Raw genomic sequence first — 26,050 nt, 5'->3', positions numbered from 1 at the left:
GGGAGGAGATAAATCCAATTTGTAAAAGAAGATACCCAAAAATGAGTAAATGCTCACATAAAATGAAGAGTTGACTATGTACAAGGTTTATTAGTAAGAAACTATGAGTAATATCAAAAATATGAGATATTTTGGGTATAATGATTCCATTTTGACACATATGTAAGGAAGGGGAGTCCCTTAAAGGAGGTGCATACTTCACATGCTTGAATGAGTTTTAAACTCAAAAATATTGTGATATTTTTATCTCTCCTCTCTCTTGAACCAAACCAAATTAAAATGGAACCAAACCGAATCAAAAAGGAACCAAACTAGGTCCAAATCTAGTCCAAATTCAACCAAACTGAAATCTAAAAAATTCTAGAAATCAGTTAGCTTTGGTTAGAGCTTCCCTCTCCTATAAATAGAACATGAATCCTTTGAAAAAAATAGGAGAATTTTACTATATTAGAATTATGCTGAAATAATGCTAATTTTTACTATTCTCTAAAATTCTCTCCAATTTGATGAAATTGGAGCTTCCCTCTTTCTTCAATCTCTATTGGTGGCTCCATCAACATACTAAACCAATTGATTGGTTGGGGGCCTCTACCGTGAACAAAGAATCAAGCAATTTGTAAGGTAAATAGTGAATTTTGATTTTTCTATAATTTCTCAATGTTTCTCTCTTCTCAACCCCTCTCAAGCTTGAGAAGCTTAATTGGAATGGTTTTTGAATGCTATTGAAGTTAATTGATGAGTGGTAGTGAAGAGTTACATAATTTGATGAATGCTATTGAAGTTAATTGATTAATGAGATCCCTGTTCCCACCACGCAATGGATTCAGGGTACTAGCAGAGGGGAAGTAGCACTTCTTACGCGGACAGGGTCCCACACTCGGGGCCTCGTCCACGGATATCCGAACAAGAGACTAATCCGTCGGTTTTTCCAAAACCAAACCCGAAAAAACTTCCCTTATCCGGAAAGCACGGGCGATTCCACCAGGATAACTTTTTACTCTAACGTAGTCAAGACCCTACTGATCAAACTGATCCGACTGCACCTATAAAGATACTCGGTCAGAATCAAGGAAGAAACTTGCACTTGGATCATTGGGATCAACGCTTTTTTTCCCATCAAGAGGCACAGCCGTTGATTCCTATCTATAGAATAATTACTATCCGAGATTTACTTTATCTATCGTAATAATAGAAATTGAGTCTCGATTTACGGATCCATCAGTCTAGCCTAGCCCCATCCAATCCCATGGGTTAGCCAACCTCCCAACCACTGTATGGGATCCAATTAGAAATTTGGTTAGGTTTTGTCCCGGGTACCAGGGCAAAGAGTTCCCAGGCCCCCTAGCCAGAGTTTCATACAAATATAAAACTAGTCACACCACTTACACACCCAATATGAAATTGCCCTCTTTTTTTTCAGCATCAACTATCTTTAAAACAATCATTTAATGAAACCATTATGTCGCTGATGACAATCCTCGAAATCTCTGGTTGAATCCATATTTCCAACCATTCATTCATCGGAGTACTTATGGCATCATTGGCAACCAGATTGCTCACCACCTGTTCACTTAGGGGCCTTTTCAATAGTTCCTAACTCATAGTACCCGACAATATTTTCACATATAAAAATCAAGATGGAATCCTCGTTTTGAAGGTCACCAAGATCAATCAACAGATCCATATAAGAGAGCCATGGACTCATCCGTTGAGGACCAGCAAGGTCAGCAAGATCAATTAACAGATCCATATAAGAGAGCCATGGACTCATCCGTTGAGGACCAGCAAGGTCAATCAACCAGATCCATGCCCGGTTTCAGAAAACAACTCTTACTCCTTGTTCCAATATCTTCTACGACGCACGTGTGGGTATCTTTGGCAACCCAGAGCCCGAGCACCGTATGGTCAACAGCACCCTCTAGGATCCTTCGCAGGTGACCTAGCGCTTCACTCAGAGGCCGCTTCCTTGGTCCCTCATCCACCGTACTAGAAGCTCATCATTTAAATCAAACCGAGGCTGGTCAAGACCTCGGTCGACCTTGCTACGCGAGACGTCCTAATATGGAAAGACAGAGTTTGATATAGAAACTGTATTTTGTGACTGTTTGTACATGACTGTTTTATGTCAAGAATACTGGGAAAGCATTCTTGACTGTTTGTACATGACTGTTTTATGTTCAGAATGCTGGGAAAGCATTTTGACCATCTTATGGATTAAGTTCATGGAGACCTAAGTGATAAAGTTGCAACTACTGACAGAGAGTCAATGGAGGACGTCTCGCGTAGCAAGGTCGACCGAGGTCTTGACCAGCCTCGGTTCGATTTAAATGGTGAGCCTTCCAGTACGGTTGATGAGGGACCAAGGAAGCGGCCTATGAGTGAAGCGCTAGGTCACCTGCGAAGGATCCTAGAGGGTGCTGACCATACGGTGCTCGGGCTCTAGGTTGCTGAAGATACCCACACGTGCGTCGTGGAAGATATTGGAACAAGGAATAAGAGTTGTTTTCTAAAACCGGGCATGGATCTGGTTGATTGACCTTGCTGGTCCTCAACGGATGAGTCCATGGCTCTTTTATATAGATCTGTGGGTTGATCTTGCTGATCTTCCATGGAGATTCCATTATGTTATATGACTATATTACCGGTTACTATGAGCTAGGAACTATGGAAAAGGCCCCTGAGTGAACAGGTGGTGAGCGTTCTGGTTGCCAATGATGCCATAAGTATACCGATGAATGAATGACTGGAAATAAGGATTCAACCAGAGACTTTGAGGATTGTCATCAGTGATATAATGGTTTCATTAAAGGATTGTTTTAAAGTTAGCTGATGCTAAGAAAAAGGCAATTTCATATTGGGTGTGTAAGTGGTGTGGCTAGTTTTATGTTTGCATGAACTTCCGGCTAGGGGGCCTTGGAACTCTTTTCCTTGGTACCCGGGACAAAACCTACAGTTGGCTAACCCATGGGACTGCATGGGGTTAGGCTGGATTGATGGATCCGTAAATCGAGACTCAATTTCTGTTATTATGATAGATAAAGTAAATCCCAAATAATAATTGTTCTATGGATAGGAATCAACGGCTGTGCCTCTTGATGGGGAAAAAAGCGTTGATTCCAATGATTCAAGTGCAAGTTTCATCCTTGATCCGACCGAGCATCTTTATAGGTGCAGTCGGATCAACGTGATCAGTAATGGTCTTGACTACATTAGAGTAAAAAGTTATCCTGGTGGAATCGCCCGTGCTTTCCGGGTAAGGAAAGTTTTTCCAGTTTCGGTTTTGGAAAAATCGATGGACTAGTCTCTTGTCCAGATATCCGTGGACGAGGCTTCGAATGTGGGACCCCCTGTCCCGCGCAAGAAGCGCTAGCACCCCGAATCCATTGCACAAGAAGCGCTACTTCCGCTGCTAGCACCCCAAATCCGTTGCGCAGTGGGAACAGGGATCTCACAGTTGGGAAAAAAGCGTTGATCCCAATGATCCAAGCGTTGATCCCAATGATCCAAGTGCAAGCATTGATCCCAATGATCCAAGTGCAAGTTACTTCCTTGATCCGATCGAGTATCTTTATAGGTACAGTCGGATCAGCGTGATCAGTAATGGTCTTGACTACGTTAGAGCAAAAAGTTATCCTGGTGGAATCGCCCGTGCTTTCCGGGTAAGGGAAGTTTTTTCGGGTTCGGTTTTGGAAAACCGACGAATTAGTCTCTTGTCCGGATATCCGTGGGACGAGGCCCCGAGTGTGGGACCCTGGCCCACGCAGATGTGCTACTTCCGCTGCTAGCATCCCGAATCCATTGCACGGTGGGAACAGGGATCTCATAGTTGGTATCAGAGCGAATTGGCTAATAAAGATCAACTGAGAAGCCAAATATATCAAAGATTTATCAAGTAGCACAAAAAGGTTGTAATTGTGTGATATAATTCATACAAATTGATATTCAAACTAATTTCGTAAATTAGTCCTTGGGTCTTCAAATGGAAGTACCGCAATTATATGGAACCCTGACTTGCTTGAGACTTAGACATGATGGTATTTACCTTATAATTCCAAGTATCATGACTAACCGTTTATACCGAGGGTATAACTGCAGCTCTTTACCGGTAGTATATACGAGTAAATCTAAGACTTGAAATTATAAGCATTAATGCTATCCAGAGATGATGATTTCGAATGTGTTTGATATGATTTTTAATTCTGTTTGAGAATTGATGAGTTGATTTGGATTTTGAATTGAAAAATGATGATTTCTGAAATTAAGTTGAAATATAATAACCTGAGTGAAACCACAATGAGGATGAATGGGACGAGTCCCTGTGATGATATTCATAACTGGAATGATGATAATGAATTCAGCAAATCACTATGAGATTAGTGGATTGTGCTGTCAAATTGCTACTGTTAACTCTTATCATGGTAGATCAAGTTAAGGGATGACAATTTGAGAAATTGCTTAACTTAAATTTCCGTAGAGGAATGTTCAGAAAGAAATTTTTTGGTCTAATGGACCATTATTGTGTTAAAAATATGGATGATATGATTTGAATGAATTGTTATTCAATGATGAGTTCTATATAAGGGATACTTATCCTCGTATTCTGTTGGGTTGACGAGAATATAAGGAACCCCAGAATAAATTGGATCTTAAGAAAAAAGAGTTGTCCTCTACTTTGCGAGATGAGGACATCTCGCACCTTTTTAAGTGGGGTAGAATGTAAGATTCCTCCCCCAACCTTCGAGGTATACATGAGTAAGAACCTCCCTTTCTGATCTTATAATTATTCCCTCTCTAATATAAAAGAAAGATTCTATTTACAAAAGGAAGTTCAAGGATTCAGAACGATGAGTTCAGAAGTGAGAATAGGTGTTTTGGATACCAAGGTTTTGGTCTTCATTCAAGTACGGCCCAAAAGAAGTTCTTTATCGCTTGAGAAGTATAAGAAGTTATCCCCCAGATATTGTGGGCCATGACTTAGCCTACGAGCTTCTTTTACCTCCTCATCTCAAAGTTCATAATGTATTTCATGTAAGCCTTCTATAGAAATATGTGCCAAAACCAAATCATGGAAAGACGGAAAAACTTCAGTGGTGGCAAGATACCCCGTTGGCTTCTAGGTTACGCTAGTTCTTTCTTTTATATAAGTCGTAACTCTTACTTGTCACTCGCAGCAGTAATCTTACTTCCATCGATTCCCTTTCTTTCTTAATCTCCTTTATGGCTTGGCAGCAAGAATTGGTTTTATCCATGATGATTTCTCACCTTCAAGATGCAAGCGAGTCTGTGAAGAAGGATTTTATAGAGCTGTATGAGCGCTCACTTTTCCCTCACTTGGGAACTTGTGTAGCTCAGACCAAATGGCGGACCTGTCGAGACATAACTAGGGTAACACCGTGGGGTCGGCAGCACTTTCGTAACAATGTCTGCTTAGCTATGGTTATTATCCCCGATACTACTACGTAATGAGATCAAGGCATGGTGAATTTTCTGAGCGGGTCTTCTTACTTGCGTGTTTTCTTCCTCACCAGAAGATATGCCTTTATCTCATTTTCGGCTTGCCTCTTAGAGGTCCTTTTGTTAGATCACCTCATACCAATGAGATAGGTGCTGCAATAACCGGCCGAATTATTCCCATAGATGAGTTACCTTATACGTGTGTAGCTTGTGAGTGCTGCTTTTGTGACCATATGATGGACGGGCTTATGGAATTGTAAAAAGTTTTTCTATCTTCCTGTATATGTTCCAAGAAAAAATAAAGTTGAAATCTTTGTTCTTGTCTTGAGTCTTGCTCTCTTTGAGACTTTTCTTAGTGGTTACTTTTAATTAAATTTTCTCTTAGTCTCATATTCGTGCATCTTGCGAAATTATCCCCAGTTTGCGAGATGAGGACATCTCGCGTTTTTTAAGTGGGAGAGAATGTAAGATTCCTCCCCAGCCTCTCAAGATGTATAGCATCTTCCCGTGTAATTAAATCCCTCTTCAGAAATATAAAGGATCTTGTCTCTGGCTGTTTTGACTTAGAGAGAGAAAATATTCTAGAGAGAGAATATTCAAAATATTCTCTCTCTAGAATATTTTCTCTCTCTAAGTCAAAACAGCCAGAATATTCAAAATATTCTCTCTCTAAAATATTTTCTCTCTCTAAGTCAAAACAGCCAGAGACAAGATCCTTTATATTTCTGAAGAGGGATTTAATTACACGGGAAGATGCTGGACATCTTGAGAGGCTGGGGAGGAATCTTACATTTTCTCCCACTTAAAAAACATATATTTCATAAAAATTGAGATATTTCATCTCTCCTCTCTCCTAATTCAAGTCTAGTCGCAAAAAGTTAGCTCACCTGACCTAAAAATGGTTACAAATTGACCAAACTGAGTTGGAAAATTCTAGAATCAGTTTGTTTGGTTAAGAGCTCACTTTTTCCTATAAATAGAGGCCTTCCCCCTTGTTGAAACTTAACAATGTCTAATGCATTGCTACTCTACTCCACCCAAGCCAAGAACTATGAATTTGTTAATAATTCATTAGTTTTTGACATTTCCCTCTTCCAAAGATTGGTTGGCCACTCTTGTTCAAACAAGAGTTGAACCCTCAAACCATCAAGCCAAAGGAAAGCTATCAAAGTCATTAGTAAGTTGGTGATTCTTCTTTCTTTCAATTATTTTATGGATTTTTATGGTTTTAAATGGTTTTTATGCTTTATGTCTTCTCTATAATGTTAGACCTCATTACAAAAGGCATTCCCCTCTCTTCTCTAACAAAACCAACCATTCTCTATCCTAGGTGAATGGTTAAGTGATTAATGTCAAATTTTTATAATGTTTATCTCAATTAAGTGAAAAAAAATATTTACTCTAGGATAATTTCAATATGGGTGTACTTTTAATTAGTTTTAAAGACGTAGAAAATTGAAAAATGGTCAGCCATACAAAGGAGGTTATGGCAAAATTTTTAAAAATTAGTAAAAGAAAATTCATCTTTTTATTATTATAAAAGAGTTACTTTTAGCATAATTGAATTTCACTGTGAGATCCCTGTTCCCACCGCGCAATGGATTCGGGATGCTAGCAGCGGAAGTAGCACATCTGCGCGGGCCAGGGTCCCACACTCAGGACCTCCTGCACGGATATCCGGACAAGAGACTAATCCGTCGGTTTTCCAAAACCGAACCCGGAAAAACTTCCCTTACCCGAAAAGCACGGGCGATTCCACCAAGATAACTTTTTGCTCTAACGTAGTCAAGACTATTAGTGATCACGCTGATCCGACTGTACCTATAAAGATACTCGATCGGATCAAGGAAGAAACTTGCACTTGGATCATTGGGATCAACGCTTTTTTCCCCATCAAGAGGCACAGCCGTTGATTCCTATCCATAGAACAATTACTATTCGTCGAAATTTACTTTATCTATCGTAATAACAGAAATTGAGTCTCGATTTACGGATCCATTAGTCCAGCATCCAGTCCCATGGGTTAGCCAACCGCCCAACCTCCACTGTAGTGATGGAATCCAATTAAGAATTTGGTTAGGTTTTGTCTCGGGTACCAAGGAAAAGAGTTCCCAGACCCCTAGCCAGAAATTCATGCAAACATGAAATTAGTCACACCACTTACACACCCAATATGAAATTGCCTTTTTCTCAGCATCATTCACTCAGGGGCCTTTTCAATAGTTCCTAGCTCATAGTACCCGGCAATATTTTCACATATATAAATCAAATGGAATCCTTGTTGAAGATCAGCAAGATCAATCAACAGATCCATATAAGAGAGCCATGGACTCATCCGTTGAGGACCAGCAAGGTCAATCAACCAGATCCATGCCCGGTTTCAGAAAACAACTCTTTCTCCTTGTTCCAATATCTTCCACGACGCACATGTGGGTATCTTCGGCGACCCAGAGCCCGAGCACCGTATTGTCAGCACCCTCTAGGATCCTTCGCAGGTGACCTAGCGCTTCACTCATAGGCTGCTTCCTTGGTCCCTCATCCACCGTATCGGAAGCTCACCATTTAAATCGAACCGAGGCTGGTCAAGACCTCGGTCGACCTTGCTACGCGAGACGTCTTCCATTGACTCTCCGTCATAGCAGTTGCAACTTTATCAGTTAGGTCTCCATGACCTTAATCCATAAGATGGTCAAAATGCTTCCCCAGCATTCTTGACATAAAACAGTCATTTACAAACAGTCACAAAATACAGTTTCTATATTGAACTCTCGTCTTTCCACATTACCCCTCCTTAGTTCACATTACTTATTCCACATTCCATTCAATGTGTACTCATTCTCATCCATTTACTCATATCGACGACACATTATTTCACATACACATTCACATTCATTATTCTACATACACATCCACATTCACATCTATACATACCATCTACATGCATACATCCATTTTCACATTCATACATCCACACTCCCATTTCCACATCCACACATCCATATTCACATTCATACATCCACATCCACATACATACATCCACATCCATATCTACATCCATATTCACATTCATACATCCACATCCATATCTACATCCATACATCCACATCCACATTCACATTCATACATCCATTTCCACATTCCCATTCATATAACCACATACGCTTTCACATCTATTCTTTTACATCACATCCATTCTCACCCTATCACAACCCATATACATCTTATCCCATCACATACACTTCTTACCTCATCCCATACACATCTTAACTCATCTTATCACATCCTAACTCATCTCATATGCATCTTATCACATCTTATCACATCTCATACACCTCTTATCACATCATAACTCATCTTATCACATCCTAACTCATCTCATATGCATCTTATCACATCTTATCACATCTCATACACCTCTTATCACATCTTATCACATCTCATATTATTTATAGAATACAAGAGAATTCTTATATTTGATATAAGATTTCTTTACGCATCGATTTATGCATAAATTCCATTTAAGGAGACTAACACTTTCGAAATAAAAATCAATTTTTTTATGCATCTTCCTATGCATAAATTCCTTTTAAATGAGAGACACTTTTGAATTAAAATTCAATCTTTTATCATCTTCCTATGCATAAATTCAATTTAGATGAGAATGACACTGTCGAATTAAAAAATCAATCTTTTATGCATCTTCCTATGCATAAATTCAATTTAGATGAGAATGACACTTTTGAATTAAAAATCAATCTTTTATGCATCTTCCTATGCATAAATTCAATTTAGATGAGAATGACACTTTTGAATTAAAAATCAATCTTTTATGCATCTTCCTATGCATAAATTCAATTTAGTAGGAATTACACTTTTAGAATAAAAGAATTTCTCTTATGCATCTAATTCATGCATAAAATCCATTTATGATGAAAATCACACTTTTAGTATAAAAAAATATCTTTTATGCATACCTCTATGCATGAAATCCAAATATGATAAAAGTAACACTTTTATAATAAAATTTTTCTTTTATGCATACCTCTATGCATGAAATCCAAATATGATAAAAGTAACACTTTTATAATAAAAAATTTATCTTTTATGCATACCTCTATGCATGAAATCCAAATATGATAAAAGTAACACTTTTATAATAAAAAATTTATTTTTTATGCATACCTCTATGCATGAAATCCAAATATGATAAAAGTAACACTTTTATAATAAAATTTATCTTTTATGCATACCTCTATGCATGAAATCCAAATATGATAAAAGTAACACTTTTACATTTTAATAATAATCTTTTATGCATACTCTATGCATGAAATCCAATTATGATAAAAGTAACACTTTTACATTAAAATATTAATCTTTTATGCATACCTCTATGCATGAAATCCAATTATGATAAAAGTAACCCTTTTACATTAAAATAATAATCTTTAATGCATACCTCTATGCATGAAAATCAATTAAGATAAAAGTAACACTTTTATATTAAAATAATAATCTTTTATGCATATCTCTATGCATGAAAATCAATTATGCATAATATAAAAATCAATTTCTCTATGATTACAATGAATATCTTTCAATTAATCTAGGATGATAATTCCTAGAATATGGTAGGAAGTCCTCTTTTCATGCTTTGAATGAAATTTTTTTATGTGTAATTTTTATAAAAATTTTGCCATAGCTCCGCTACTATGACTGATAAATCTCAATTATTCTAAGGGATAAAGCTTATCATTAAGGAATAATTAGAATGATCCCTAATTAGATCTTTAATCCGTAATGGATTGAATCATCAATATTCATGAAATACATAAACTAAAAGCATAGAAAAAAAGCCATTAATTTGGCCTCAAGCATAGATTAATCTTGGATTAAGGACAAGCTTTATGAAAAGCTTCATTTGGATTGAGAATGGGTCATGAGTATGACCATTTCTTGAGTGAGAGAGAGAAATTAAATAAAAACCATTAGAATTAAGCATAAATAAAAATTTATGTAATTCTTTACTATCATTAATCAATTAACTTCAATAGCATTCATCAAATTATGTAACTCTTCACTACCATTCATCAATTAACTTCAATAGCATTCAAAAACCATTCCAATTAAGCTCTCAAGCTTGAGAGGGGTTGAAAAGAGAGAAACATTGAGAAATTATAGAAAAGATCAAAATTCACCATTTACCTTACAAATTGCTTGATTCTTTGTTCACGGTAGAGGCCCCCAACCAATCAATTGGTTTAGTATGTTGATGGAGCCATCAATGGGGTTTGAAGAAAGAGGGAAGCTCCAATTTCTCCAATTTGGAGAGAATTTTAGAGAATAGTAAAAATTAGTATTATTTCAACATAATTCTAATATAGTAAAATTCTCCTACTTTTTTCAAAGGATTCATGTTCTATTTATAGGAGAGGGAAGCTCTAACCAAAGCTAACTGATTTTTGAAATTTTCCAGATTTCAGTTTGGTTGAATTTGGACTAGATTTGGACCTAGTTTGGTTCCTTTTTGATTCGGTTTGGTTCCCTTTTGATTTGGTTTGGTTCAAGAGAGAGGAGAGATAAAAATATCACATTATTTTTTAGTTTAAAACTCATTCAAGCATGTGAAGTATGCACCTCCTTTAAGGGACTCCCCTTCCTTACATATGTGTCAAAATAGAATCATTATACCCAAAATATCTCATATTTTTGATATTACTCAGTTTCTTACTAATAAACCTTGTACATAGTCAACTCTTCATCTTATGTGAGCATTTACTCATTTTTGGGTATCTTCTTTTACAAAATTGGATTTATCTTTTTCCCACACATGGATTGATCTTATTGGCCCATAGGAACCTTAATTGGACCATAATCCAAAAGTTTCTGAAAATGTAGACCCTTAGGCTAAGGTCCTTTATACCCATTTCCAATTAATTCCAATTGCACATTGGAAAGTTCTTTTTGAATTTCTGTTTCAGAAAAATTCATTTTAATAAGATGAGATATTTTTCTATCCAAAAATATTCAAATTCTGAATATTCTCTCTCTAGAATATTTTCTCTCTCTAAGTCAAAATAGCCAGAGACAAGATCCTTTATATTTCTGAAGAGGGATTTAATTACATCAATTAACTTCAATAGCATTTATCAAATTATGTAACTCTTCACTACCATTCATCAATTAACTTCAATAGCATTCAAAACCATTCCAATTAAGCTTCTCAAGCTTGAGAGGGGTTGAGAAGAGAGAAACATTGAGCAATTATAGAAAAATCAAAATTCACTATTTACCTTACAAATTGCTTGATTCTTTGTTCACGGTAGAGGCCCCCAACCAATCAATTGGTTTAGTATGTTGATGGAGCCATCAATGGGGATTGAAGAAAGAGGGAAGCTCCAATTTCTCCAATTTGGAGAGAATTTTAGAGAATAGTAAAAATTAGCATTATTTCAGCATAATTCTAATATAGTAAAATTCTCCTATTTTTTTCAAAGAATTCATGTTCTATTTATAGGAGAGGGAAGCTCTAACCAAAGCTAACTGATTTCTGAAATTTTGCAGATTTTAGTTTGGTTGAATTTCGACTAGATTTGGACCTAGTTTGGTGCCTTTTTTATTCGGTTTGGTTCCATTTTAATTTGGTTTGGTTCAAGAGAGAGGAGAGATAAAAAAATATCACAATATTTTTGAGTTTAAAACTCATTCAAGCATGTGAAGTATGCACCTCCTTTAAGGGACTCCCCTTCCTTACATATGTGTCAAAATTGAATCATTATACCCAAAATATCTCATATTTTTGATGTTACTCATAGTTTCTTACTAATAAACCTTGTACATAGTCAACTCTTCATCTTATGTGAGCATTTACTCATTTTTGGGTATCTTCTTTTACAAATTGGATTTATCTCCTCCCCACACATGGATTGATCCTATTGGTCCACAGGAACCTTAATTGGACCATAATCCAAAAATTTCTAAAAATCTAGACCCTTAGACTAAGGTCCTTTATACCCATTTCCAATTAATTCCAATTGCACATTGGAAACTTCTTTCTGAATTTCTGTTTCAGGGGAACTCATTTTAATAATATGAGAAATTTTTCTATCTAAAAATATTCAAAATTTGAATATTCTCTCTCTAGGATAATTTTCTCTCTCTATGCCAAAACATGCAGAGACAAGATCTTTTATATTTCTGAAGAGGGAATTGATTACAGGGGAAGATGCTGGATATCTTGAGAGGCTGGGGAGGAATCTTACATTCTCTCCCACTTGAAAAACACGAGATGCTCTCATCTCGCAAACTGGGGGTAATTTCGCAAGATGCACGAATATGAGACTAAGAGAAAATTTAATTAAGATTAACCACCAAGAAAAGTCTCAAAGAGAGAAAGACTCAAGACAAGAACAAGATTTCAACTTTATTCACTCTTGGAACATATACAGCAAGATAGAAGAACTTTTTACAATTCAATAAGCCCGTCCATCATATGGTCACAAAAGCAGCACTCACAAGCTGCACACGTATAAGGTAACTCATCTATGGGAATAATTCGGCTGGTTATTGCAGCACCTACCTCAGTGGTATGAGGTGATCTAACAAAAGGACCTCTAAGAGGCAAGCCGAAAATGGGATAAAGGCATATCTTCTGGTGAGGTAGAAAGCACGCTAGTAAGAAGACCCACTCAGAAAATCCACCATGCCTTGATCTCATCACGCAGTAGTATCGGGGACCCAAACCCAAAGCTTCAATAACCATCGCCAAGCGGACATTATTACGAAAGTGCTGCTGACCCCACGGTGTTACCCTAGTTATGTCTTGATAGGTTTGCCATTTGGTCTGAGCTACAGAAGTTCCCAAGTGAGGGAAAAGTGAGCGCTCATACAGTTCTATAAAATCCTTCTTCACAGACTCGTTTACGTCTTGAAGATGAGAAATCATCATGGATAAAACCAATTCCTACTGCCAAGCCATAAAAGAGATTAAGAAAGAAAGGAGATCGATGGAAGTAAGATTAATGCGAGCGACAAGTAAGAGTTATGACTTATATAAAAGAAGGAACTAGCGTAACCTAGAAGCCAACGGGGTATCTTGCCACTGAAGTTTTACTGTCTTTCCATGATTTGGGTTTGGCATATATTTCTATAGAAGGCTTACATGAAATACATTATGAACTTTGAGATGATGAGGTAGAAAAAGCTCGTAGGCTAAGTCACCTACTTTCATTGAAATCCGATATGGCCCACAATATCTGGGAGATAACTTCTTATACTTCTCAAGAGATAAAGAACTTCTTTTGGGCCGTACTCGAATGAAGAGCAAAACCTTGGTATCTAAAACACCGGTTCTCACTTCCGAACTCATCGTTCTGAATCCTTAAAACAGGTGGGCTCCTGAGAAGTATTCTTGGGAAAGGGTCTTCCTTTTTTAAACAGAATCTTTCTTTTATTTTAGAGAGGGAATAATTATAAGATCAGAAAGGGAGGTTCTTACTCCTGCATACCTCGAAGGCTGGGGGGAATCTTACATTCTACCCCACTTAAAAAAGTGCGAGATGTCCTCATCTCGCAACAAGTAGAGGACAACTCTTTTTCTTAAGATTCAATTTATTCCTTATATTCTGGTCAACCCAATAGAATACGGGGATAAATATCCCTTATATAGAACTCATCATTAAATAACAATTCATTCAGATCATATCATTCATATCTTTAACACGATAATGGTCCATTAGACCGAAAAATTTCCTTTCTAAACATTCCTCCACAGGAATTTCAGTTAAGCAAGTTCTCAATTCATCATCCCTTAACTTGATCTACCGTGACAAGAGTTAACAGTAGCAATTTGATAGCACAATCCACTAATCTCATAGCGATTTGCTGAAATCATTATCATCATTCTATTTATGCATATCATCACAGGGACTCATCCCTGTGATGAATATCATCACAGGGACTCGTCCCAATCATCCTCATTGTGGTTTCGCTCAGCTTATTACATTTCAACCAATTTTCAAGGATCATCATTTTCCAATTCAGAATCCAAATCAACTCATCAGTTCTCAAACAGAATTAAAAATCATATCAACCACATTCGAATTCACTGGATAGCATTAATGCTTATAATTTCAAGTCTTAGATTTACTCATATATACTGCCGGTAAAGAGCTGCAGTTATACCCTCGGTATATACGGTAGTCATGATAATTGGAACTACAAGGTAAATACCATCATGTCTAGGCCTCAAGCAAGTCAGGGTTCCATACAATTGCGGTACTTCCATTTTAAGACCTAATTATTAGATTACGAATTTTCAGTTTGAATATCAAATTGTATGAATTTATATCACACAATTACAACCTTTTTGACATATTTGGCTTCTCAGTTGATCTTCATTAATCAAATTCGCTCTGATACCAACTGTGAGATCCCTGTTCCCATTATGCAACGGATTCGGGGTACTAGTAGCGGAAGTGGCACTTCTTGCATGGGCCAGGGTCCCACACTCGGAGCCTCGTCCCCGGATATCCAGACAAGAGACTAATCCGTCGGTTTTTCCAAAACCAGACTCGAAAAAACTTCCCTTACCCGGAAAGCACGGGCGATTCCACCAAGATAACTTTTTACTCTAACGTAGTCTAGACCATTACTGATTAAGCTGATCCGATTGCACCTTTAAAGATACTTGGTCAGATCAAGGAAGAAACTTGCACTTGGATCATTGGGATCAATGCTTTTTTCCCCATCAAGAGGCACAGCCGTTGATTCCTATCCATAGAACAATTACTATCCGGGATTTACTTTATCTATCGTATTAACAAAAATTGAGTCTCGATTTACGGATCCATCAGTCCAGCCTAACCCCATCCAGTCCCATGGGTTAGCCAACCGCCCAACCACTGTAGTGATGGGATCCAATTAGGAATTTGGTTATGTTTTGTCCCGGGTACCAGGGGAAAAGAGTTCCCAGGCCCCCTAGCTGGAAGTTCATGCAAACATAAAACTAGTCACACCACTTACACACCCAATATGAAATTGCCTTTTTCTCAGCATCAACTAACTTTAAAACAATCCTTTAATGAAACCATTATGTCACTGATGAGACAATCCTCGAAATCTCTGGTTGAATCCATATTTCCAATCATTCATTCATCGGTGTACTTATGGCATCATTGGCAACCGGAACGCTTACCACCTGTTCACTCAGGGGCCTTTTCAATAGTTCCTAGCTCATAGTACCCGACAATATTTTCACATATAAAAATCAAGATGGAATCCTCATTGAAGATCAGCAAGAATCAACAGATCCATATAAGAGAGCCATGGACTCATCTGTTGAGGACCAGCAAGGTCAATCAACCAGATCCATGCCCGGTTTTAAAAAAAAACTCTTACTCCTTGTTTCAATATCTTCCACGATGCACGTGTGGGTATCTTCGGTGACCCAGAGCCCGAGCACCGTATGGTCAGCACCCTCTAGGATCCTTCGCAGGTGACCTAGCGCTTCACTCATAGGCCGCTTCCTTCGTCCCTCATCCACCGTATTGGAAGCTCACCATTTAAATCGAACCGAGGCTGGTCAAGACCTCGGTCGACCTTGCTACGCGAGACGTCCTCCATTGACTCTCCGTCTCAGTAGTTGACTCTTTATCAGTTAGGTCTCCATGACCTTAATCCACAAGACAGTCAAAATGCTTCCCCAGCATTCTTGACATAAAACAGTCATTTATAAATAGGTCACAAAATACAGTTTCTATATCGAACTCTCGTCTTTCCACATTATCCCTCCTCAGTCCACATTACTTATTCCACATTCCATTCATATGTGCACTCATTCTCATCCATTCACTCATATCGAGACGACACATTATTTCACATACACATTCACATTCATTATTCTACATACACATCCATGTTCGTACATCCACATCATATATCCCCACATTCATACATCCACATCCACATCCTCATTCACATCCATACATCCACATCTACATGCATACATCCTCATTCACATCCATACATCCACATCCACATACATACATCCACATCCGTATCTATATCCATACATCCACATCCACATTCTCATCCATACATCCATATCTACATGCATACATCCATTTTCACATCCTCATTCATACATCCACATCCACATTCATTCATCCACATCTGTATCTACATCCATACATCCACATCCACATCCTCATTCACATCCTCATTCACATCCATACATCCACATCCACATCCTCATTCACATCCATACATCCACATCTACATGCATACATCCATTTTCACATCCTCATTCATACATCCACATACATCCACATCCGTATCTACATCCATACATCCACATCCACATCCACATTCACATCCATACATCCACATCTACATGCATACATCCATTTTCACATCCTACATCCACATCCACATACATACATCCACATCCGTATCTACATCCATACATCCACATCCACATCCACATTCTCATCCATACATCCATTTCTCCATTCCCATTCATATAACCACATACGCCTTCACATCTATTCTTTTACATCACATCCGTTCTCGCCCTATCACAACCCATATACATCTTATCCCATCACATACACTTCTTACCTCATCCCATACACATCTTATCACATCTAAACTCCTCTTATCACATCCTAACTCAACTCATATGCATCTTATCACATCTTATCACATCTCATACACCTCTTATCACATCCTATCACATCTTATCACACCTTAACTCATCTTATCACATCTTAACTCATCTCATATGCGTCTTATCACATCTTATCACATCTCATACACCTCTTATCACATCCTATCACATCTCATACACATCTTATCACATCCTATCACATCTCATATGCCTCTTATCACATCCTATCACATCTCATATGCCTCTTATCACATCCTATCACTTCCCATATCTATTTACAGAATACAAGAGAATTCTTATATTTGATATAAGATTTCTCTACACATTTATTTAGGCATAAATTCCATTTAAGGAGACTAACACTTTCGAAATAAAAATCAATCTTTTATGCATCTTCCTATGCATAAATTCATTTTAAATAAAAATGACACTTTTGAATTAAAATTCAATCTTTTATGCATCTTCCTATGCATAAACTCAATTTAGATGAGAATTGACACTTTTGAATTAAAAATTCATCTTTTATGCATCTTCCTATGCATAAATTCAATTTGGATGAGAATAATACTTTTAGAATAAAAGAATTTCTCTTACGCATCTAAGTTATGCATAAAATCCATTTATGATGAAAATCACACTTTTAGTATAAAAAGAATATCTTTTATGCATACCTCTATGCATGAAATCCAATATGATAAAAGTAACACTTTTACAATAAAATAATCAACTTTTATGCATACCTCTATGCATGAAATTCAATATGATAAAAGTAACACTTTTATAATAAAATAATCAACTTTTATGCATACCTCTATGCATGAAATTCAAATATGATAAAAGTAACACTTTTATAATAAAATAATCAACTTTTATGCATACCTCTATGCATGAAATCCAAATATGATAAAAGTAACACTTTTACACTAAAATAATAATCTTTTATGCATACCTCTATGCATGAAATCCAAATATGATAAAAGTAACACTTTTACATTAAAATATTAATCTTTTATGCATACCTCTATGCATTCAAACATCAATTTAATTTATTTGTTTTAGTAGGATGTCTTTACTAATTATGTTAGGTAAAACATTTATTACAAAACAGTCCTTAAACTGCAATTCCTAGGAGCCAAACTTGCTCTGATACCAATTGTAAGGTTCCTCCCTTTTAAAAATGGGAGAAACACTTAAGATAGTCCGCTAAGTCTTATCTTGGGAAAAATTTCCTATTCATCGACACCTTGACCCTGTAGAGATTCAAGGATACGATTTATAGGTATGACCTAGCTCTATCCCACAGGGAGAGCGTGATTTCCTAAACGTCAAATCACCCATAGGGCAATTGATCAAAAATTGGGCAACTACTAGACTTGATTTCTAGGGACAACGCTTTTTTCCTCATCGTATGCAAGGCACAGCCGCTGGCCTAGTCTTCTTGAATAGAGTTGCCCAAGAACCTAACTATCTAACGTAGGGCTTTCACTTAATTTGTTGGAAAGCTACCCGACTAATCGGGTCCACCCATCCGTAGGATGGTGCCGTCAGGGCATTCCATCCTCCCACTTTCCACCCTACTCACGCATCAATTTGTTTTCTAATTAATACTACCACACTGTTTGACATAAATAAGCATATTCCTTAATTAGGGCCCTTCTTCACAAGGTTCGTTATAACAGCCTTCTTACACAATACAATCATACCAAAGACAAGATGCAATTATATAAAAAGTTTATACATGAATCCATTTCCATACAAGCCAATCCGGCTCTCTTATTCTTATTCTGCCAATGATCTAGAATTCGGCCTTCCAGCCTCTACATGCTGGGCAAAACCCTACGGGACCATACACCTCATCGTCGACCGCCGCTGGCGAGGACTCAAGCCGGCCTGTCGCCCTCTCAGGCTCCATCGCTCGATCCTCCTGCCCCTCAGAGGGATGTCTGCGCACTAGGGTGGGCTTATTTACCGCACTAGCCTGGGCCCTCAGAACTAGGCAGCCTCATAATCTCTCGCCTCAATCGGCGATCCTTATTCTCCCAAAGGTATGAGGGATACCTTGGGCCATTCCCGGGCTTTGCTAATGACGCCGCCCGGCTACACAAGCACGGAACGGAGTTAGCGTTGAAGCCAAAAGAAATCTTGAATTCCAAAGATAACAACTTCAATGCAATTTTCTAAGTATAGCATTCACAATTCATGAAGATAGCAATTTCAACGCAATTTATCGAAAACAACATCACATAATTTGTAATTTCATATAACTTTTATGTCCTTGTTTTAAAAGAAAAAGACACCATTCATTAATACTAATTTAAGGAAAATTCTCTTCTTTTGAAAATTAACCAAGCTAACCTGGCCACCGTTTCCTTGAGGGACTTGAAAAGGGAGGACTGGAGCCGCATTGGGCGCATCTCCCTCCATCTCGTTGTTACGTGCGCCTCTTGAGGCAATATTTTGCCGTCTCCGGGATGAGGCCATCTTAGGCGTCGCCTTGAAGAGCTCGCTGCTGCGATCGAAACGCTTCAGTCGGATCTGAATTCCGAGCTCGTTTGCTCACCGTATGAGCAAAAGAATATGGCGCACGAACCCTCGCTTGAGCCAAAAATCCCTTACTAAAGTCTACGCAAATGGGGGGGGGAATTGTGAGATGTCCTTAAGGCCAAAGGCAAAAACGTGGAGAGGGCTGGGAGGGGTTGCTGCAAGCCTCTCTGTAAGTCTATTCACACGGGGGGGGGGGGGGGGGGGGGGGAGAAGAGTTAAGGACACTGGTCCATGGCAAGAGGAGGATGGAGGAAAATTGGCTTATCTGAAAAGAGCCAAATGAGGGGCTGTGAGAGGGGTGGCTGCAAGGGCGGCTGTACTTGCAGCAAGTACGCTACGGCGGTACGAACGGCGGCACAACAGGGCATACGCTACACAGAAGTGCGTGCCGACTGAGGAGCACCCCGGGGGTTTATATAGCTGAGGGGTGAGGGTGCGGGCGCTGCGCAAAGCAGGGACGAAAGGACGGTGTACCTTCAAAGGCTATGGATCAGTGGCCTGCATGGGTCTACCGGAAAGGTACGGTGTCGGTTGTCTGGGAAAGGAGTGGTACGCATGTACCTTATCCGGTCTGGGTGTCCGCCCAAGGGTACGCGTGGACCAAACAGTGGGCGGCCGTCCTTTGGTTCTTGGGCGGCCATTGTACGGGCACCCTGGTAAGTGTGTACGGACCAAATGTTTGGGGCGGGGTACCCAAATTTGGGACGTCCGCCTCGATTTGCGTGCCGGACCGCCCCGGGGGGAGAAATTTTTTTTTGTCCGGGAGGTTCTCCTGGTCGCAGGGGTTCAGACCGTTCGTCAATCGGACGTGTGGTCGTGCATTTATTAAGGTTTAAAGGTCGCCGTTTTCTAACTAAAATGATTGAAATTAGCGTATAGGCTTGATCCGGTGTCCGTTTTGGATGCTGTAAAATCCTATATTAGGGTAAAATCGCGCGCAGATTCCAAATTTGGGCTCAGAATTTGAAGATTCTAAGTGGAAATGACTCAAATAATAAAATTATTGATATTTATACCATAAAAACTCATAATTACATGGACATTTCTTTATTAGTGAAGATGGGTACGTTACAATGAGGAACCAAGGAAGCGGCCTATGAGTGAAGCGCTAGGTGACCTGCGAAGGATCTTAGAGGGTGCAAACCATATGGTTCTCGGGTTCTGGGTCACCAAAGATACCCACACATACGTCGGGGAAGATATTGGAATAAGGAGTAAGAGTTGTTTTCTAAATTCGGACATGGATCTGGTTGATTGACCTTGCTGGTCCTCAACGGATGAGTCCATGGCTCTTTTATATGGATCTGTTGGTTGATCTTGTTGATCTTCAACGGAGACTCCATTTTTGTTAAAGTGAATTGCCGGTTACTATGAGCTAGGAACTATCGAAAAGGCCCCTGGGTGAGCGTTCTGGTTTGCCAATGACGCCATAGGTACACCGATGAAGGAATGTTTGGAAATAAGGATTCAACTGGATAACTAGAGGATTATGATCACTGACACTATGGTTTCATTAAATGATTGTTTTAAAGACTGTTGAATCTGTGAAAAAGTCAATTTCGTATTGGGTGTGTAGGTGGTGTGACTAGTTTTAAGTTTGCATGAATATTCGGCTAGGGGGCCTGGGAACTCTTTTCCCTGGTGCCCAGGACAACCTAACCAAATTCTTGATTTGATCCCATCATTACAATGGGTGGGCGGTTGGCTAACCCATGGGAGTGGATGGGGTTAGGCTGGACTGATGGATCCCTAAATTGAGACTCAATTCTGTTCTAGTTTGATAGATGAAGTAAATCCTGGACAAAAATTGTTCTATGGAAAAGAATCAACGGCTGTGCCTCTCAATGAGGAAAAAAGCATTGGTCTCTATGATCCAAGTACAATCTTTTCCCTGATCTGACTATGGGATTTACGGGTTTGGTCAGATCAGTTCAATTAGTTAAGGCTTTTGACTACGTTAGAGAAAAGTTATCCTGGTGGAGGAATCACCCGTGCTTTCCGGGCAAGGGAAGTTTTTTTCGGGTTCAGTTTTAGAAGAACCGATGGATTAGTTTCTTGTCCGGATATGCGTGGGCGAGGCCACGAGTGTGGAACCCTGTCTCGCTCAAGAAGTGCTACTTTTGCTAGCATCCCTGAATTCGTTGCGCAGTGGGGATAGGGACCTTACAAAGTGGCTAAGTTATCTGCACCTAGTTGAGTTTGCATCTATGATGCTTCTTATCACCGAAGTATTGGGATGAGCCCTTTCAAAGCTCTGTATGGACAAGATTGTGTAACTCCATTAACTTTGTCCGACCCATTGATTAGAGTCGAGATATCTAGACAGATGCTTGACGACATGGAGCAGCAGATGTAGTCAATTTGCAAAGATATAAAAGCTGCCCACCAGGATAGACAGAAGTAGTATGCAGATAAGAAGAGGTCAGACAAAAAATTCGAAGAAGCAGATATGGTCTTCATTCGAGTACGCTCCAAAATAAGTTCTCTATCTCTTGGGAAGTACAAGAAGTTGTCCCCCAGATATTGTGGGCCATATCTGATTACAAAGAAAGTAGGTGACTTAGCCTATGAGCTTCTTCTACCTCCTCATCGCAAAGTACATAATGTATTTCATGTCAATCTTCAGAAAAAGTATATATCAAGCCCGAATCTTGTGAATGAGATGAAATCTCAACTTCTTCAACCCAAGGGCAGATGGAACTCCAACTTGAAGAAATCCTTGATGCTCAAGAAAAGGTTCTCAAGAATAGAATTCTAAGAGAATTATTGGTTAAATGGAAGTTCTATCCTTTTGAAGATGCCACCTCGGAGAAAGAAGCCGAACTGTTGCGAGATTACCCCCAGTTTACGAGATGAGGACATCTCACGTTTTTCAAGTGGGAGAGAATGTAAGATTCCTCCCCAGTCCCTCAAGATGTCCAGTATCTTCCCCTTGTAATAATCAATTCCCTCTTCAGAATAATAAAAGACCTTGTTTCTACCTATTTTGACTTAGAGAGAGAAAATATTATAGAGAGAGAGGCTATTCAGATTTTAGATATTTAAATCCTACTTTTTTTTATTCATTTTAATGGTTTTATAATTTTTGTTTTGTTAAAATAAAAAAATGATGTATGCCTTGTTGGAAAGGCTTTCCTCCTCTTTTCATTCTTAAATTCAGCCTTTATCCTATTAGAATTAAACTTTTCATATTGTTTCTCTTTTAAAAGTGGAATTTGATTAGTTTAGAATGCTTTAAACCATTTGGGATAATTTTTAAGTAACTTGAGGATAGAAAAATTGAAAAATGGTTAGCCATACAAAGGAGGTTATTCAAAAAGAGTAATCCCCACCATTTGTGTATTCTAAAAGTGTTATTTTCATTCTAGGCATAGAAAAATGCACAGTAGAAATATTTTTATTTTAAAAGTGTTATTTCCATTAAAATTTAAATTCTATGCATAGAAAGATGCATATTGGTTATTTTTTAATTATAAAAGAGTGATTTTCATTAGATTTAAACTCTATGCATAGAAAGATGCATATTGGATATTTTTTTATTATAAAAATGTGATTTTCTTTAGAATTAAATTCTATGCATAGAAAGATGCATATTGGAAATAATTTTTTTATTATAAAAGTGTTACTTTCATCAATATTGATTTTTATGCATAAAATGATACATGAAAGATTTTTTTGTTATAAAAGTGTTACTTTCACCAATATTGATTTTTATGCATAAAAGAATTTTTTTATTATAAAAGTGTTACTTTCATCAATATTGATTTTTATGCATAAAAGATTTTTTTAAAAAATTATGAAAGTTTAACTCTCATCAATATTGATTTTTATGCATAAAATGATGCATAAAAGAATTTTTTTAATTATAAAAGTGTTACTTTCACCAATATTGATTCTTATGCATAAAAGAATTTTTTTAATTACAAAAGTGTTACTTTCATCAATATTGATTTTTATGCATAAAATGATGCATAAAAGAATTTTATTTATTATAAAAGTGTTACTTTCACCAATATTGATTTTTATGCATAAAATGATGCATAAAAGAAGTTTTTTATTATAAAAGTGTTACTTTCATCAAAATTTGATTTTTTTACATAAATAGATGCATAAAAGGATTTTCTTTTATATAAAAGTATTATTTCCATAGAAGTTGGATTTTATGCATAAATAGATGCATATAGAATTTTATATCAAAATAAGAGTTCTCTTTAATCCTATGTTTAAATCCCATGAATATTGGTAAATGAATAAGTAAATACTCTGTGAGAGAAAATTCTATCGTTTCATATTCTCTAGGATGGTAATGAGAAAATTCAAAAAAACTATCGAAGTTAAAATTTTAGATAAATGATTAATTTATTCCTCATAGGAATTCATGATTAGTTTTAAATTTAGTTAAGTAAAATACTCAATGAATAAAATTTAATCATGAATTTTAAGTAAAATTCATGATTAGTTTTAAATTCAGTTAAGTAAAATACTCAATGAATAAAATTTAGTAAAGTAGTAATTGAAATATTACCCTTCGAGAAAGTTAGTTCAGGGAGAATCTTTCCAGACTCAAACCCTGAATCAGACTATGACCAAGACTTAATCTCCTTCGTCAGTTTCAAGAAAAGACGATGTGACCAATTCAGGAAAAATTTCACTCAAATCACCCATCGAATCAGAAATCAAGTTAAGACCCTTGATTCTAATCTGAGGATTAAGGTTATAGAATTCAAGAAATTCTATTGGAATTTTAGACCTGTGATCTAGAAGTATTGGGATACGGATTTAAGATATACCCATTGTATTCAAAAGAAAATCAAAAATGAAAACTTGCATAGAAACCTTGTTTTCTTAAAGGACTGTCTTATGCCAGAATGCTGGAGGGAGCATTTGGTATATGTGTTTTTCCAAGGGAAGTTTGGTTTGCAACAACAGCTAGCGGGGGAGTGTTCAAAGGATGGCTCATGCAGCAAAAACCTACCCAGGTCTTGACCAGCCTGGGTATGGTGAAAAATGGTGTGCTTGCAGTACGATGGGCGAGAGCCGACAAAGTGGTCCCTGAGTCAAGTGCCACGACACCTAAGGAGGATCCTGGAGGGTTCTGACCAGGCAATGCATGAGCCTTGAGTGCTTAGGACACCCATGCGTATGTCGTGGAAGATATATATATGTATGATGACCAGAAAATTATTGTAATCTATTATACTGGATCTGCTGACCTACTGGTCTCAAAACGGAGAGTCCAAAGTGATACTGATTTGTGAGAAACAAGGATTGAATGGAAATTTTGAGTTATGACATCTGTAACCAATAATTGTTTATCAATGGATTGTTTTTAAAAGTTAAAGTTTAAAGAGGAGTGTGTGCATATCTGTATTCTAAAGCAAAAGTTAAGAAAGGCATTCAATTATGGGTGGGTGAGTACTTGTCTGGTTCTACTAATTCCAGTGGTTGGGTGATGGCTAACCCATGGGCCGGATGGGGTTAGGCTAGAATCAGTAGAGTTTTAATAATAAAATTGATTAATAGGAGTACGTTTAGAACTCGAGTAGTTAAATAAAAGCCTGAAGACTTCTCTAATGATGAATAGATCAACGGTTGTGCTTGATTCAATTAGGAAAAAAGCGTTGATCCCTTCAAGTTAAGTTTGTAATAGTTTCCCTTCTATCTCGTTTATTCAGATAAAGGTTAGTTTAGCATCTTGACCTCGTTAGAAAAATTCGTTAAGAAAATAAATGGTGGAATCTTCCCTGTTTTTTGGGCATGTTTCTCGGTTTTGGTTTTCGGAATGACCACCTTAGTCTCGTGTGCCCGAACATTCGAGGGCGAGGCCCCGAGTGAGAAACCCTGCCCCACGCAAGAGGAAGCTACTTTCATGCTACGATCTTGGAATCCGATGCGCAGAGGGGGAAATTGGGATCTCACATACTGGGTCAAAGATTCACTTTGATAACAGATCATCAGAGCTTAAAGTGGATCTTCACTCAGAAGGATTTCAACATGTGCCAAAGAAGGTGGATGCAGACCCTGCAGGAATTTGATTTTGAAATCAAGTACCATCCAGGCAAAGAAAATGTGGTAGTAGATGCCCTCACAGTAGAAAAGCCTCCTTGCTTGCGATCACAATCGTGTCAAATCCATTAATTAATGAAGCAAGAGAGAAGATCATGCAGGGTTGATTCTTTGGCCCTATTGCTACCCTACTTATGTAGGAAAGCAAAACTCCTCAGGAGTTGAACCGAGTTCAAGGGTACATCTTCGATGAAGGAGTTATGTATTATAATAGCAGGCTATGCATTCGCAATGATGAGGGAATTAAGGGTCAAATTCTGAATGAAGCCCATGGTAGCTTTATAGAAGGACATCCAGGTTTTATCAAGACCTACATGT

Source organism: Cibotium barometz, chromosome 60, assembly GCF_041138505.1.
Source record: "Cibotium barometz isolate CiBa-2024 chromosome 60, ASM4113850v1, whole genome shotgun sequence".
Lineage (NCBI taxonomy): Eukaryota > Viridiplantae > Streptophyta > Polypodiopsida > Cyatheales > Cibotiaceae > Cibotium > Cibotium barometz.
The sequence above is the reverse complement of the archived record's forward strand: the minus strand, read 5'-3'. Positions refer to the sequence as shown.